The following is an 18096-nucleotide window of genomic DNA, read 5'->3' as shown; positions in this document are numbered from 1 at the left end:
GACACAACGTTTACAGACCATAGTTCGAGCTGAGATAACTAATACGCCATTTCCTAGTAACCGTGTAGTATCTTCTAAACAATTTGGATCCCATACAAAATCATATCACTGGGACGAACACAGTATGGGCTCCGAAATGACTGAGTAATGCAACACCGCGCACCTCGCACCTTAGACCTAACAGCCTGATAAATGAATACTAGCTAGATAAGTGAAGCATATACTATATAAATAAGTCCTCATCAACCTGGTCACTAAAGTACGATCGGTCAGCAGGGAGCCAAAGGCGGAGAAGAGGGCGAACAGCATTAACTCGTTCGTGGCACTCGGCACTTGACAACCAGCTAACTGAGGGACGCGCGGCCCCGGGGCGCTGCGCGCGGCGGCGGGCGCGGGCGCGCCGCTCGGCCAGCAGCGCGTCGAGATCAGTTTCACCGACAACGACGACGGATGAATGTAAATTAGCAAACCGCTCTCCTCGTTTATGTTTCTCGTCTGTAGCGTCGGAGGTGTGGTGTATTTTGTTGATACCAAATTTAGCGTAAAATTTTATTATATTAACATTCCAGTTTAATTGTTTACCGTTCACGATGAAAATATTATTTGAAATTATTATTACCTTTTACTGTATAACGTGTTTATTTAATTGATTTTTTTTATGTAATATAAGATTTATTTACAAGTAACTTATTGTATGGTAACGTTTGTATATTCGTTTCTACGAGGCCGGTTATACAACTGAGATGTTTTGTTATGGATATAGTGTAATATCAGAAATTAAACATTTTAGGATAAATCACATTCGAATAAGCTAAAAACCAAAGGTGCCCTTCATAGAAAGATTACGTTTTGTTGATAATATTTCAAGTTGAATGATTTTAAATGAAGTTGTATGTAATGATAACGATACTTTTGTTTTAGTCTCGATAATGTTAGCGTATTTAAATGAATTTTCATTACTATCTCAAATTATATTTACCTAATGCTTTTTAGTAACTTTTATAATGTTCACTCGTTAAAGCGCTGGCACACTAGCGTTGGTTTACGATCCTTCTATCTGTATATGGATAAATTTAAATTGCAATAATGTAAAGATGTAACGATCGTTACGCGAGGCCCTCGGTGTCGCTCGTGAAGTGCAATACACGTCTGAGCCCCCTCGCTCGGGCTCGCATCGCACGCACTGACCCGCCTTAATCTCGCCCCGTCTGTCCGCACCCTAATGTCTCGTGCCTTGTGGAAACGTCTCCCTAAAACAGCGTCAATCTTTACCCGCGTAAACGTTTTAGATTGTTTTCTTTCGGACTCCGTGGATGTTTCGGTCCCTCCGTGTGCGCGATGCGACTTTATCGAGCAGGGTTCGGTCTTGCTGGGAGAATTTAGCCTTTGCCTTATGAAAGTTGAATAAATATATGTAATCATTATATTATTAATTATTAGTAATAATTATACGGCGACACGCGCCAAGCTGAATAGTAAGACGATTATTCTATTTGCATGCTTTGACGAGCTTTTTGGTAATACTAATTTAAAACTTAGTAGTTACTTTAATTGTGTAATCTTTAGGTAAATATTATAATACTAGATAAGGGTATTTATTGTAGACGATCTGCATAGTTACATTACTATTAATTGAAAGTTATTCTTACATAATATCGAAACAGTGTAATGAAGTTATATCTATTGTGTTAGGGTTAATCAAATGGAAAATTAATATATTTTTTATTTTTAGCTAGTTGACTATCGCGTACAGAATGGCGGCTCGCGCGGTGCGAGTTCGTTCCGGCGAACGTGTGCGAAATAGCAATAAACCAAAAATGAACTCTTAATGTTTATATTATAGATATCTAGAAACGTATTCTGCTGATGTAAACATGTAAAAATTATACAAAAAAAAAGTAAAAAAAAAAGTAATAAATAAATCCCTGCTTAGGCTATTTTTAATAAGATTTCGGATATTTGGGTTGAAATCTTGACGCGACAGATATCAAGGGAGCATTCACTAGATCCTTGTCGTAAGCTGGATTGATCCGCATGTGAATTCTTATGAAAGTCTCTTAGTCAATATTTAATAGAAATATGTCAATTTTTGACTTAGCAAAATTTTATACGTTATTTATAGTGACTGTAATTATCACGGTATACCGAGCGTCATGGCGTTTAGACCAAAGATAAAAGATATACATAACTTAATACTAACCTCAAACCAAACGTACCAAACATTATTTCCTGGCCTACACATCGACAGACAGATTTTAAATCGATTATATTTATTACGCAAACGTTCTAAACATATCTATATCTACATTAACACGTATTATGATGACGATTTTAAATCGATATTGTTGTTTTTCTGAAAAATCGATATCAATGTTCAACATTTCAAAATAATTAGTGTTCAGTTCAATGTAAAAAGTCGACGTCAATGTGTGGAGCCAGCGTTAGTTAAATCTCTTAGAAAATAACTGAATATTTATAAAAAATAATATTGATCGATTTTTAATTTATATCAAAATCCTAAAAATATCAAAACTCGGTTTCTCTTGGTATTCGTATTTCACTGTCTGTTTTAATAGTTAAGCTAAGTCAATGTTTACTTATTTAATTCTATATATAATGCTAATTCGTATGTAAGTTGTGTAATAGTGTATTAGTGATCTCCCAAACCTCCGGCGCCCGGCGCCCCCGACCGCAGATAAGATACAACGAAAAGTTTTAATTTTCTTTTCCGTTGTTATTTCCCAGGCTGCGTGGTGACTTCGGCTTCGTTTATTTATAGCCTCTCGCTGTGCAAATGATTTAGAAATTTAAAAAGCTACTAAGATCTTTTATATAAATATATATGTTTACGTAACTCAAATTGGAGGTGAAACTATTTTTTGTATACTTATAAAAGTGACCACGGAGCTTGTCGGTTGATTTACGTCACTGCTAACGCAGCGCTGCGAGCGCGCGAGGGCCGGGCGCCGCCACGATTCCGTCCAACCGTAGCTAGCGTGTAAGAGACGTCCAGTGGCTACGAACAGGCTGCGTCATTTGCGGGACTACTCGATACATATCATCGTGTAATATTAATGTGTAATTAGAATTAATATGCGGTTTCATAGAGACTTTTATTCGGTATACTCGTCTACTACTTTTAATGCAATCGGCTACATGTCACGCTCGCTATAACAGTATCGATATCGATATCGAGTTTACTTTGTCGGAACTGACGCTTGACGTACGCTCCACTCCGTCTTCGAATATTTTCGCTTGGATGTTACTTTGTATGGGGAAGGAATCGGTGAATGTTATGCTGAAGTCTATCGTCGCATCGAGTAGCTCGTTGTCGGAGCGTCGGCTGGAGCCGCGTGACATTGGCCCGCATGTGATAGGGTAGTGTAGGGGTAGCGTCGCCTTGCAAGTTAGGTTAAGTAAGCGGTGAGACACAAAAACCGTGCATCGGAAACATATCAATCTGTGCCCCTTAATAAATAATTAAATACTAAACTAAGAGATACATATGAATAGCGTAAACAAAATAATCGTTCGAAGTATCAAATACATACTAAGTGTTGTTTTCGTACGTTGAACAATTGATGAGGCGGTTAGGACGTTTTCGAGATGTGAATCGTTACGCGTAGTACCCGAGTAGTTTCGCGCAATTTATTTAAACTTACCGCAATAGATCTTTGAATGTATTTTTTATTGTTATACATAGGCTAATGTTTAATATGGCTTAATTACCAAAATATTTTTAGCTGTTCGCTTCGTATTCAGTATTAACGATCTTTTGATTTACGGCGGCAGGCGCTAGCGCGTTGCTGGCTCTTGTTTGTGTATCGAGCAAATTATATCATACAGAATATATAGTTCGTAATTAATTGTTAGATTTGTGTGACTTGAATTATTTAAAGCTTTTAGAGCGAAAGGTAAAGTGTTATTGTGGTTTAAGAAATAAAAAATAAAACATAATGACCTTGTAAAAATAGTGATAAATTTAGCTTAATTATCATGATTACAACTTTTATAGATGTTCGTTGATTTACTTTCCTTACTTCATCGACTATTGTGGCATTGGAGACGTCAATGTTAATTCAAATAAATTTGAGCTCATCCTCAATCGAAGTTTTCATTCAACCGACATCCCTTCGAACTCGCTATCAATCAGGTCTCCAAACAGATATCGACCAAAGTTCTTCAAAGATTCTGCTAAACTTTCCAATTAAGACTTTATCGTGTTTTATAGAAAAGAAAAACGTTCATTTTGAACATTTTAATGAATTATTCGAGTTTATCTTTGTTTTTGTCAATTTTCTTGTTATAATTGAGACGTATTAGTAAAATATAGGCGTAGTTTAGAATAACCCTAATAGATATAATTATTAAACAGTTGGCTTTGGAATATGCTTTGTAGATTCACTGCTTTCTCGCGTCCTCTTGTAAAACGAGTTCTCTCGGTGATTACGAAAGAAATTGTTTTACAACGAAGATGTTATGAAACGTGGAAGCGCTTTTAAACTTTCTTATTTCGATAATGATTTTGTGACAGTGTTGTATTTATGTTATAATTAGTTTTAAAGCATTATAGGGTCCAAAGATTGGGAATAAAAACATATGTGACAAATCATGTTTGTTTTTTTATGATTTTAACGAATTCTTTTTTTTTTTAGGTTATCGAAGACTCGCTTTATTATATTTCAATACACGTTATTACACGAAATATATTGTACTATTGAAGGTTATTGTTCATTATTTCGTTTTTATTTGTTTTTTAAAGGATTTCATGTGACTTTTATCATTTGAGGGTTACTGTGCTATGGTTGTAAACAAAGTATTTAAGTAACTAATTGACATATATAATATTCATTCCAAGACAAATGCATAGCTATACAAAAATTGAAAGTAAAACGAGCTAAACTCAAAACAAAATATTTAAAACTTGCTTACATTTAATTAGTGTCCGATAAAGTATGATTTTGTACGGAAAATAAATTGAAAACGAAATTTGCAAAATTTTAACAATCTATTAAGTAGAACTTGTTTCAAATTTAGATGCAAAGCTTGATTCACACGCACCGTCAGATTCTGTTATATAAAATCTTAAAACAGTTGTAATTGTTTATTAAATTAAACACATACAGAAACACAATAACGAGAACACTGAAAGTGGAACCACTCCGCAAACTCACTGAAACTTTGGGCAAATATGTAGACGAAGTCTACACACATCTGTACTTAGGTGTATTTTATAATATGAGAAATCGTATTTATTTTCAAACGAAGAATGTAACTGATGATAATATATTTAATTTGAAATGATATCATTAAATATTATTGCAAGAATTAAAACTTTAAAGTTCGAGACTTAAAAGAACACGATATAAAAAATTCCAGAGCCAATTTTAAATGTATACAGGAAATAGAAGTTCCAGAGTCAACTCGCAACGTGATCGCCGTCGCTACACATCATGCAGTGCCCGACTACTTATGAAGAAATTTATTTTATATAATTATAATAAAGGCAAACGAGCAAATAATCCTCCCGCAGTGACGTCGTATTACATTGTATTTTTTACACCAGAACACGCCATTCAGAATTAAGATTTCACTAATTTCTTTAATACCACCAACAGTAATAAGGGTTCTAGTAGTTTTTGGGAAAGGCCTGCCATCAACCACCAGAAATGAAACTGTAAATGAGATGCATCAAAACTCAAATCGCTCTTCCGCTGTCTTAACCTAAATAGTAACTGTAGTACAATTAAACTTCCTTGTCTATTGAGTGGCGTCACTAGTCACAGCGGTCTGTAATTATTTAGACAATTCGAAGCTAGTGTGACCTCGTTCTAAGGCCCCGAGCAAATTAGTGAAGTAACATTAATATCACATTAGCTCCAAACTCACCCTGTTCGCGGCTGCTACGTAACAGAGCTGTAGAGGTCACCTAATAATTAATTCACTATTATTCTAAAATTTAGTATATTATGTTTTAAATTGCGTTTCGTACTGAGTGAGAATTGATACTTTGAAATCGATTTCTAAAACTGTTTATTGATCTTTCCTGAATCTATACTAAATGTAAAATTATAATACACCTTCATTAATATTTTACGCAGCATTTTTTTTAGCTGAACCTCTTAGAAACTATCTACTACTAACAATGTCTGCGACTCATTGCTTATATTTTATATAATAATATTTTTTTAATGATTACGCCTTTTTCCTAAAATGTTTTTCTTCTAATTAATGAGGCTTTATTATATTAATGCCGTTAAAAGTAAAAATATTTAATCAATATAACAGACCCATATTTTTCTACAATCGATTTATCTCTGCTAACAAATTGGAAAGACTCGTTAATACGTGTCCTAATTTAAGGTGAAAATTGAAACAAATAAAAAGATTTTCGTTCGTTTTGTTCGGTATTACGTTTAGCTGTTTTTAGACATACTCGTATGGACAGATAATATTTAATAATACTAATTGTATCTTTGTGAGCTTCATTCAAATTTCTAAGAACCAAGAAAATTGCAATTTACTAAGAAAAAATTTCGTATAAGAAATAAAAAACTCGATTTTTTTAGTTATTACAGAAATACAGATAGTAAATAGACCTCATGATCAATAACCATCTTAACTCTGCGAATACCACCTTTTAAGAAGCATAAATAACAACGTCAATGCACTAAATGGGACCTAAGATGTATGTATGTGTGTCTTTTGTGTTTGTAATTACGGCTCACTCACCACACAAACCGGTACACAGCAATACCAAGGTACCGTTTGGTATCGTAATATTTGATAGAATACCATCCACCAGCGAACGAGCCAACAAAATGTCTTACCATTTATTAAAAACTAATTCTTTTAAACTGGTATAAACGCATGTGAATTAAAAATAAATTAAATTCAGTAATGTTAGCAAGTATATATGCTAATCACACACAATTATTTCATACTAAGAGACTATTTTAATTTATTAATACAACTTATTAAATTTGATGAATGCAGATCTATAATATATTAAATTACACTATTGTTTATTAATTATTTAATATTAAGTTAAATAGAGCCTGGATTATATACAATGCAGTCGGATTAAAACGAGTTTACTACGAATGAATATACAACTTGCCTCTTGCATTTTATATTTTAAATAAATAGCTTTCAGTAAAAATGTCTTGTCGAGTAATCTTGTAATTACTATACAATGATGGAGCTGTTTACGTATGACGTATAATACAAAATCAAAACATATAACACTTGTTGGTCTAGTGGCTAACTCGTAAGGCTCTATGCCCAGGGTTCAAACTGAGTGGGGTTGATAAATATGTTATGATAATATTATATTAATAAAAGTACTAATATTGTCTATGTCCCAAGCTCATCGTCTTTGATTAGTATATATGTAACTAAAAGCTCGAACTACGGTAAATCTTAAGATTTTCCAGTAAAACCTAAGATTTACCGATTATGAATGGTAAATGTCCATAAAACTTTGGGATTCGAACTTTTACCATCATTCACTTGGTAAATCTTAGGATTTACATGTTAGATTAGGTTAGGTTGGAATGGTAAAAGTCCGAAAAAGTCGTCCCTTTATAATAAATACTTACATTTACCAACTCATGTCGGTAAATCTTAGGTTTTACTGGAAAATTTTAAGATTTAGTTCGAGCTTTTACAGTAACATATATAATATTTGATAGTACGCCAAAACGCTGTGCACTGTAGTAAGAACTAAACAAGACTACGAACTCAAAAGTGATAATTATACAAAATAATTGCTAAGTTTTTGAGTCGAAAAATTGACAGTTCTCGGAATAGCAGTCTCATGGATTAAGAGAGTAAAGAAAAATATTTGCATTTGTGCGCTCTGTCAGCGCTGTAACATGTCTTGTCTTAGCCGTGGACATCATCAATATTAATCAAAAACGAAAATCATATATTAAACCTATAATCTTTAGAAAATCTAAAATAACTGAGTTAAACTTAACTTAGAAACTGCCAAAACAAACTCACTCAAATATTAAGTACACTCTATTCAAATACTCCTTTCTAAAGTAGCAAATGCAGGCTGTATTCTTTTATACCTATATAATGCAGTGAATGAAAAGGCTCGACGCGTAACAATGAAAAGCCTGCCACGACATGGTAGGAACCGTTATGCTTCCCAAGGGAGAAAACTTTAAAGGACTTCGCGTGCTCCGCAAATTGCCTAGACTCCGTTCGGCCACTCGTTAAATCTGGTTCAGTGCGTATATTCTGTTTTAATTAAACTTTATTCATACTAATTAGGTAGATTCATAAATAATATTTGTTCATAAAATCGTTGATAATAATCTACTTCGTATGGAACTGAATGATTTACTGACTTCCTCTCGAGCGGTGTAATGGAATACGCTCCAAACTATATTTGATAGGAATGAAGATTTTTGCCCAACAGTGGGTCGCTTGGAATATGTTTGCATTTTTCATATATGTATATAGATATAACACAACAGTATGTATGTTGTACAGTTATACACCAACGATTGCGATTGTAATTCATTATTTTCCCATAAAACACCAAATATTTGTAGTCTTTAACGTTGAATGAGTGCCGGTCGTACATAAGCAATTGTTATTTTTACCAATATTACGTCACCAAAATGACTGACAGCGTTTTGAGGGAATAAGAAAGGTTCAAAATATAATTTAATTTCATAGCAAGAAAACGTGTTTATTTTGCCGAAATATATTTTTTGTGGCTTTTTTATCGGGAAAATCAACACTCTGAAGTACTTTTTCAAACATAGTGGAATTCCCTATTAGACATGATCTTCTCCTTCACCGCCGAGCACGAGATGAATTATAAACATAAATAAAACACATGAAAATTAAGTGCTGCTTGCCTGATGATGAAGATGCACGCGTCCTAACCACTGTGCCATCTCGACTCTAATTTTAATAAGCTGAGACAAAAGAAAAACGTTTCTATAAACATCACATACTATGTGCAAGAATGTTTAATTTATAATGTCTCCTGACTTTTCACTGTATAACAAATATAAATAATATCTACTATTGAAAAAGTTTAACCGGCACAGTGATTTATAATTAAAGCCAAATCAATTAGCTTAAAAAATAGGCCTTCGTAACAATTATTTTTATTAAATCACTAGCTGAACCTGCGGCTTTACCCGCACGTAAAAAAGGGGCCTGTCATTCTCCGGGCCTCAAAACTCTCCTCTCTCCATACCAAATTTCATCTCAATCGGTACAACGGTTTTACCGTGAAGAGTTAACAGACAGAGTTACTTTCGAAGTTATTATATTCGAAATAACATTAGTTTTCAGTACCGGTGATAAATGAAATATATGAATCAAATGAAATTCCTATATACAACATAAAACAATATATATTAATATGATCAAAAACTATCAGATAAGAAAATACCAAAGACGAACCGGCGAAAGAAACTCGGCGGACCTTTTTATCCATTTTTGATTGTTTACATTTATTCAATATCAGAAAGAAATCGCCAGGAGGCGATCGCTTTATACCCAAAGTGCTATCAACCATGAACTTGCTAATTGTATGATAAGCGTTCTTTTAAAGATTTTTTTTAATTTAGCAACAAAGGCATATTGAACGCTTTCTAGGAAAGGACGCCTGTTATAAAACCGTATGTATACATTGCCCCACAAAAGAGTTACTGAATATGCAGTCGAATAACAGGAGTAATAAGTTTGTGTTTGTTTCTTGTAGCGATGTTATGAATATCATATTTTCTCAGAAAATCATGAATAATCTTCCGTGCAATACATAACATTACAGAACATATATTGAGAAGCAACAGTTAATATCTTGATACAATATAAAAGTGAAAATAGACCGTGCTGAGATTACTCTTATTTATTTCACTATACTATACTCAAATTAAAAAATTAAGTTTGTTTATCTCTAATGAAATGTATGTTTTTGCAATTTTTTTCCGGAAACTTTTAAAATCTAGAATCCGGTGATAGCGTTGACGTTTTACTTTTCGATGCCCGTAACTTAGCATTAGCATTAGCAGCCTGTAAATTGCCCACTGCTGGGCTAAAGGCCTCCTCTCCCTTTGAGGAGAAGGTTTGGAGCATATTCCACCACGCTGCTCCAATGCGGGTTGGCGGAATACACATGTGGCAGAATTTCGTTGAAATTAGACACATGCAGGTTTCCTCACGATGTGTTCCTTCACCGCCGAGCACGAGATGAATTATAAACACAAATTAAGCACACCAAAAATTCAGTGGTGCCTGCCTGGGTTGTTACCTAACTCTATATTTATTTATTTTATACACAAGTTTAGTTCAGATTTTCAATACCAGCCCTGAATACCAAACTAGCTATATATAAACATTATATATTTTAATTTATTTATATTTAACAACAACAATTATTATTTAACAATAACAATTCAGTGATTTCATTAAAAATCTTAAGCAGATTTTATTTGATCTCGCTGGAGGTATGCGCTTACACGTGAAGTGGAGGGCGAAAATCACCAGCGCCGAATGTGCGATGCGCCGAAATACTTACTTAAAATTAACGTCTCTTCGAGGGGCGTTACAGGATTGCTTGCGCATGTTACCCACCCCACCGGTTGACTCGCTTGTGCAAGCCTACATCCGGGGTACAGAGGATCCCCCTAGCCCCGGCGATGCTTAGTCGGCCCGAGCCTCGAAGAGAAGGAAGAAAAACCGGGGGGTTTTCTTCGGGTCAACAGGAGACATTTTCCTCGCGTACCCGCACCGTTGCCTCCTTCTACGACATGACGTTTTCGCAGAAAGACACTATCTTCTTCCAGCACATCGCGCTACCGAGCATGGATATAAACATCTTGTAATAACATATAAATTATATCTTTATATTTATAATTCTTCTGGGTGTGTCTTTGTCACTGCGCTTCTCATAAACGACTGAACCGATTTTGATGAGAACTTTTGATTTCATATTTCGTAGTCGGTTAGATTGTGGAAGTGAAAGGTGACGTACCGGAAGCTTGGAAGCATCTTGAAAGAAGCCTTTGCCCATGAGTATATTACGATTGGCTGATAATATGATGATATTTATTTTATACTAGCTGTGTCCGCGACTTCGTGCGCGACTTTATTATTATTTTACATATAATTCTAAAATAAAAGTAAGTTAATAAAAGTAAGTAAGCCTAGTAAGTAGTTAGTCCTTATTACATCAGCTATCTGCCAGTGAAAGTCCCGTCAAAATCGGTCCAGCCGTTAGAGATTAGCCGGAACAAACAGACAGACAGACAGACAAAAATTGTAAAAAATGTTATTTAGGTATATGTACAGTGTATACATACATATGCATTTAGTACAACGCGGTTATTTTAATATTACAAACAGACACTCCAATTTAATTATATCTATAGATAAAAAAAATAGATAATTTCCACTACTGAATAAATTTAAACCAACCAAGCCATATTATTCTGTACAAGACAACGTAGATGACAAACTGTGTACAGGACTGTAGGAGAACATACGTATATACTGAAATATTTTTATTAATAAAATATGGCCTATGCTAGTTCTGGATAAAGTAACTTTGTATTAATTAAAGAATTATTGAAATTGGTTCTGTAGTTTCAGTGTTTACACGTAACAAACAAACAAGTCTTTGCTCTTTTTAATATTCGTATAGAGAAAAAGCTTAAGGTTAATACCTATATTATCTATATTAATAAATAATGAGACGATTTTTTATACCAGTAGAAGAGTTTAGGAGGTTTTAGTGTATAATATTATTATACAAATACACGCCCTTTGCAATTTCTTCCGCCTTAAACTCAGTCTATTGACGTTGCAAGCGCGAATAATCTAATTGTATTTGACTATTAAATGTATGCGATTGATGAAAAAACTATTCTTGACTGTAATTCTCGCTAAAATTTACATCAAAATTGAAATACTAAAAAATGCCTGTAAAACAAAACTATGAAATCTCCAAAAACAAAACATGAAAAATAAATTCGATAAAATATTTATAAAACGAAACCGAAAATGTTATACCGACGTAGTATTTACAAAACAAATCGTATATCAAGTAGTTTAGGACGTGACATGAATTTACAGATAAAAGTATAATCCAGCAGACGACCACAAATAGAACTTTGATCCTTTAAACCTCGTATCGTTTCGGTCGCTTCGACAAGTGACGGACGTATTCCAGACGTTCTTAAAATTGTGCCCACATCAAAGACGATATACTTACCCGTTTTTATATCATTCTAAGAAATATTACATATAAATTCTCGGTTGGAAAATATCTTTAGATTTTTATAAAGAACGTCATGTGAGACCTACAAAGGTCCGTAAGTCTTATGTATTGATATAAATAGATATTTGCAATGTTTTTCTTGTTGATATTATCATATTTTATTCAAAAACAAAATATTCTTTATTCAAGTAGGCACATAAGAGCACTTCCGAATCGTAATATTAGTTTAGTTTTGAATTAAATGTAAAACTACTACCGGTTCGGAAAGTAGATTCTAGCGAGGAGAACCGGCAAGAAGCTCAATAGTAACTCTTTTCCACCATATTAATTACATAGTATATCAGTATAGTACATTTTTTTTATATATCCTGTCTGAAAATCAATAAACAATAAGACCACGATTCTATTCAAAGCACTATTCAAATGTCATAGGTATTAACTATTCAGGCGAGTGTCAAGATGATATTAAAGTTAATATTACGAGCCCTTTAATCTATTAATAGGATTAAAATAATTTTTATTTATTTATTTATTGCACGACATTTAAAAAAAAAATGAGAAGGAAATGGTTTGCAAAGGTGTCATCGCTTACAGCGAAATGAAATGAAACGAGGATATTTGTATCACTGATTTTAAATGTAGATTATAACAAGATGAATTAGCAAGAAACTCAATAGCTACCAATCAAACTGGATATATGTCTATGGGCGGTGGTGACCACTTACCATCAGGTGGCCCATAAGCTCGTCCGCCAACAAATGCCATAAAAAAAAAAAAAAAATATATATATATATCAATTATATTTAATTATCCATTAAAACCATATACAAAGGTATACAAAGTAATCCTTGCGTGAAATAATTTCGTGCATAGTACCTACTAACAAACCTACTTGTAACCGAGTTACAAGTTACAATTTATTTTTCATGTACGAGTACATAGTACTATTAAAAATGACTCTCGGAATCGAAACGATCCTTTTGAATAATTATTTACAAATAAAATTAAACTCGAATTACTACAATTGCCGTTTAATTGCCGCTATTTACTTGTATATTTTACTAAATTGGATTTTATAATACTTTACATCAATTGGAAGAATTCAATATAAAACGTTTAATGTTATGGATAAGATTTCTTTAATAAATGTTCATTGTTAAATCATATTTTCCAAGAGATATATTTTACCTCACAATTTCGTTGAGGAAAAGTACGCTAAGCACTTTAACACGTGTACCTGCCATCGTACAGTACAGAGTAATCTAGGCAATCTTATTATGTTAAGAAATAGTCTCTACCCTGCTTTGCGAGTAAATGGGTTGTTACTTGTCGGTTTGGAATTAAAATAAAAATCATTTTGATTTGATTAACGACTTTAGCTAATAATATTGTTAAGGGGGTCATTCGTTAAACAGTGTGGGGTTATTTTCTATCGAATGACAAATCAATGATTACCAAGAAAAATCAATGTTGAATACTCGGCAGCAAAGCTCACACGAAAGGCCGGTCAATCAATTTCACTTGAAGTTATGATACATCGGTCACTATGCCCTGTTCTATTGTAAGTCCATTTAAGTATAATGGTCGATCTATATATACATTACATAGTTTCACTTTTAGGTAACAAAAGTCGACACAAACAAATATAATATGTTTATGTATAGTACTTAAATAAATGTAATTTAAAATCAAAGTTACCTTTATTCAAATAGACACATTTGAAGTGTCGTTTTATGATTTAAATTAAATTTAAAACTACTATCAAGTCTGAAATTAAATTCTAGCGAGAAGAATCGGCAAGATGCCCCAAGAAGGTTCTATTGACTTTGCAAAATCTTAAACTTGGTGTTACCTCGTATTTTACAATGCCTGTTCTATCAAAATAATCGGTTTTGTTCTAGATATACTACATATAGTTGTAAATATATTGTGACGTTACCGTAAGTATTCTTACATTGTTAAACATCCCAAAGGGAGTCTATATTTCCAAGATTATATAATTGTCCGAACAGCTCGTTTACGTATAATGTATAGAGTTTTTAATCTCAGAAGCGTTACCCCGAAGTAATAAACATTATAATATAAATCACGACTTTATATTTAATTTTACAAACTATAAAATCCTCTAAAGTTATCCTGTTTTTGCAAATATTTTTCAAGTTAATGTATAGAAGTCTACTACTTCTAAAACTAATAGTCATTTAATCTAAACCGAAATCTAGTTTAAGTGCAATTAAATGCATTTCCAATAGGAATTAAACGAGATATTAATTTATATTCATAGTTAGTGAATGTAATAAATACCGTCAATAGAGGGAGAATTTCTAATTGCAAGAAATCAGAGGTTTTGGTGGCCAATGGAATTACAGAAATCGTAGAATTGTGGCGAATAGAACGTTTGAAAGCTAAAACATCCACTGAACATAAACCGATAATAATTATCACTAAATCTTACTAATATTACAAATATTTGTTATTAAATAACGCCGTCTCTTCTGTATCTTTAAGACATACATTTTATGTTGTGGTAGGCGGGTAGGCAAATGGGCCACCTGATGGTAAGTGGTCACCACCTCCTATAGACAATGGCGCTGTGAAAAATCATTCCTTACATCGCCTATGTGCCACCCTTCGGAACTAAGTATTATGTTCCTTGTACCTGTAGTTACACAATTCTAACTAACCGTAATGAATATGCTACGTGCCCTCTGAATTTATTAATATTGGATTTTTTATACGATAAAAGACCCTACCACCAAATAAATAGTTTATTTTTTATGTGTAATTATTTTATAGTGTACTAGCGACCGGCCCCGGCTTTGGCAATGCTGATCCTAAATATACTACAGAATGTCTTACAACGTTCACACTTTTTTGTCATTAAACAATACAAACTTATATGTCCCTGCATTTTAAATCAGTAATATCTTCGAAAATATTCATTAAAGTTACATGCTGAAAATTGCCATATTGATCTATATTAAATGCACATTGTATTTAAGGTACTTAATTGGATAAGTATTAATGCTGTATTGCTTAAAATCACTTCGAAAATAACCATTATTTCTCGTAAAAAGTAAAGAATAAAAAATAGTTATTGCGGGTTATTCCTAAGAGATAGACATATACCATAGCAGACTTATTTGAAGACCTTTTTAAGCTGTACAATACTGTAGTACTTTATTTTGATCTATGTCGTAGGGTTCAATCAACGTTTGCAATGTAAGCGCCAAAAATGTGTTTATTTACGACATCACTTTAGAAACCTTTAAAATTATCAGTGTTTATCTACGATATTGTGCATGTATTATACTTAAAAACCTTGCTCTTCTCTCTCTCTCTCTCTCTCTGAAATCATCTATCTATTTAAAAAAACCGCATCAAAATCCGTTGTGTAATTTTAAAGATCTAAGCATACATAGGGGCAGACAGTTCTACATGTTTTGATGATTTCACTAAGAACTTTCACATTTCACAAAGAAGACTTTGGTGATGACACTAAGAATTTTTCGAATGACTCACTGAATAACTTTTCATCGGTTTGAACCCGAGACCCTAGCCACTATACCAACTAGGCAGTCGTCAAGAATACATACTGAGTTAATAGAAATATTTAGGTAGAATTTTAAACTTTAGCCCATCTAATACACTTTAAACTCCGAATGCTCATTGCTGAAGTTTTACCGCCAAACCTGGGCAAACATCACTGTTTTTTTTACCATTATGAACTAAACTAAAACATAAACATTAAAATGCTTGTAACACAAAAACTCGTAAAGGAATATTTTAAATTTACTCTAACCTCTATGATAGAAAGTCCTGCTTTTACTTTAACCAAAAATAAAATAAGTTTTAAATATTACGTCGAGTGCCGTTGGTAAAATGTGAGTTTGGATACATCAAATATGACCGCAATACTCGGACGGACATAGCTCACGATATTTCGACGTAAAAGTTTTAAAGCAAGCGTATTTAACACGTCGCTTCCTGTAGCAATCAAATTAAAGTCGCATGTGACGCAATGGAATTAATAACGATATTTATAACGGACTTATGAAAAAGTGCCTCGGCCATATTACATATGCGTATCGTAGAAAAGGTCGCGGTTGAAAAAACGGATTCGAGACCGTGTTGAATATTTAATAACGCCTTTTCTTCTAAAAAAATGTAATAGAGTTGTGTCCGTTTCACGCGACGGATATTATGTAAAAAATTCGCTTAAATTAGAGACGTTTAACGTATTTCTTTGACTGTTAAGAATTTTTATGTAAACAAATCCGACGGCGATGAACTACTGACACAATTTCCGCATTCACTACGCCTAGCATCGTTTCTTTACATTTTCTAGAGTAATTAGTTAGTATTTAACTTTTTGTGCCTTTTATTTAAAAAGGCTCCTTTATAATTCTATGAATAGATTCAAAATTAGAATAAAGGACTATTTTTTTTATCTCGATTTAATTCCTGTATTCCAGTGATGAATTTTTATTAAATAAATTTTGATGAAAATTTATAATTAAAATTATGTTCTAAGAGTTTTATGTATTCTTTTATTTAATACTTTTTATCTTATAATTAAAAAAAAAAACTATATATATACATATAATAAAATTGGAGTGTCTGTTTGTAATATTAAAATAACCCATTTTTACTAAATGCATATGTATGTATACACGGTACATATACCAAAATAACATTTTTTACAATTTCTGTCTGTCTGTCTGTTTGTTCCGGCTAATCTCTGGAACGGCTGAACCGATTTCGACGGGACTCTCACTGGCAGATAGCGGATGTAATAAGGAGTAACTTAGGCTACTTTTATTTTAGAATTATATATAGAATAAAAATAAAATCACGCTACTATATCCAAATAACTTAAATTCAAACAAAGCGCACGAAGTCGCGGGCACAGCTAGTTTTTTATATATTTATAATTGGGATTTAAGCCCAATGGGTGGACTGAGATGTTAAGCCCCTTGAGGCTGTTACTTCAAACCGGAACACGAAAATACTAAGTATTGTTGGTTGTTGGTGGTTTAACATGTGATGAGAGGATACCTACACGGGCTTAAATACTAGATAGTGTTTTTGAACTTTTATTACTTATAATAGATTACAAATAATAAATAATTTCTTACGTCCTAAGAAGTATTTTTGTTTTGAATTAAAAAACAGCGAATGAAGAAGGCCTAAATGACTTACGGTTTGAACTCTAAATCTATTGAACCCGTAATACGCATACGTTACGCAAAGTGGTGCGTCCGTGCACGTAAAAAATATATTTTATTTATATTTCTAACTAGTCTTTGCACATTTTTTTATACGAGTATTAATAACGGGCTGATTTTAATTTATTTATTTGTGTTTGTTTGAGTGAGTACCTATATGGTTTTGGATTCCATGGGGATGCTACAATCACGTTCCAAAAAGGTTTTTAACAAAAAAGTATATGTATAAAAAAAATATTTAAACCGTACAAAACGATCCAGCAATATATATATTTGCATACAACATTTTTCTACTGCAAACGACTTTGATACATTTTATTTTCCATTTGGAATATTTAGCCGTATATGACCTTTATATTAATTAAAAAAAAAAAATCAAACACAAGAACTGTGTCGTTGGCAGATAATATCAAAGTCTTCATTAGAAACACTGACTGAAAATAAACACGGTATTCATGCAATAAGCGACAAAGTCATGCTTCGGATTAAAGAATTAGCTTTAGACAAGGCAAGCATTTGTGACGCATTGAATCACATGTATAAAGTCTGTCGTTTATGTTTTCAATAGAGGATTAATAGAGGATGGAATGGACACGGATGGGTCTACTTACAGTT

At 33.0% G+C, this 18096-nt stretch overlaps 2 protein-coding genes across 5 annotated transcripts in view; both read left to right on the top strand.

The window, feature by feature from the left end:
- Positions 1–4612, top strand: part of Cpo (couch potato) — a 225288-nt gene extending 220676 nt beyond the window's left edge. For all 4 annotated transcript variants that reach the window (XM_064216215.1, XM_026640441.2, XM_026640437.2 and 1 more), the window contains one exon: positions 277–4612. The gene's annotated coding sequence lies outside the window, so the exon portion shown is untranslated. The remainder of the gene's footprint in view (positions 1–276) is intronic.
- Positions 4613–16708: 12096 nt separating this feature from the next.
- Positions 16709–18096, top strand: part of Tasp1 (Taspase 1) — a 140455-nt gene continuing 139067 nt past the window's right edge. The window contains exon 1 of the mRNA XM_026640614.2: positions 16709–16719. The gene's annotated coding sequence lies outside the window, so the exon portion shown is untranslated. The remainder of the gene's footprint in view (positions 16720–18096) is intronic.

Source organism: Vanessa tameamea, chromosome 11 (assembly GCF_037043105.1).
Source record: "Vanessa tameamea isolate UH-Manoa-2023 chromosome 11, ilVanTame1 primary haplotype, whole genome shotgun sequence".
Taxonomy (NCBI): Eukaryota; Metazoa; Arthropoda; class Insecta; order Lepidoptera; family Nymphalidae; genus Vanessa; species Vanessa tameamea.
Note: the sequence above shows the minus strand (reverse complement) of the source record. Positions and strands in the feature narration are given on the sequence as shown.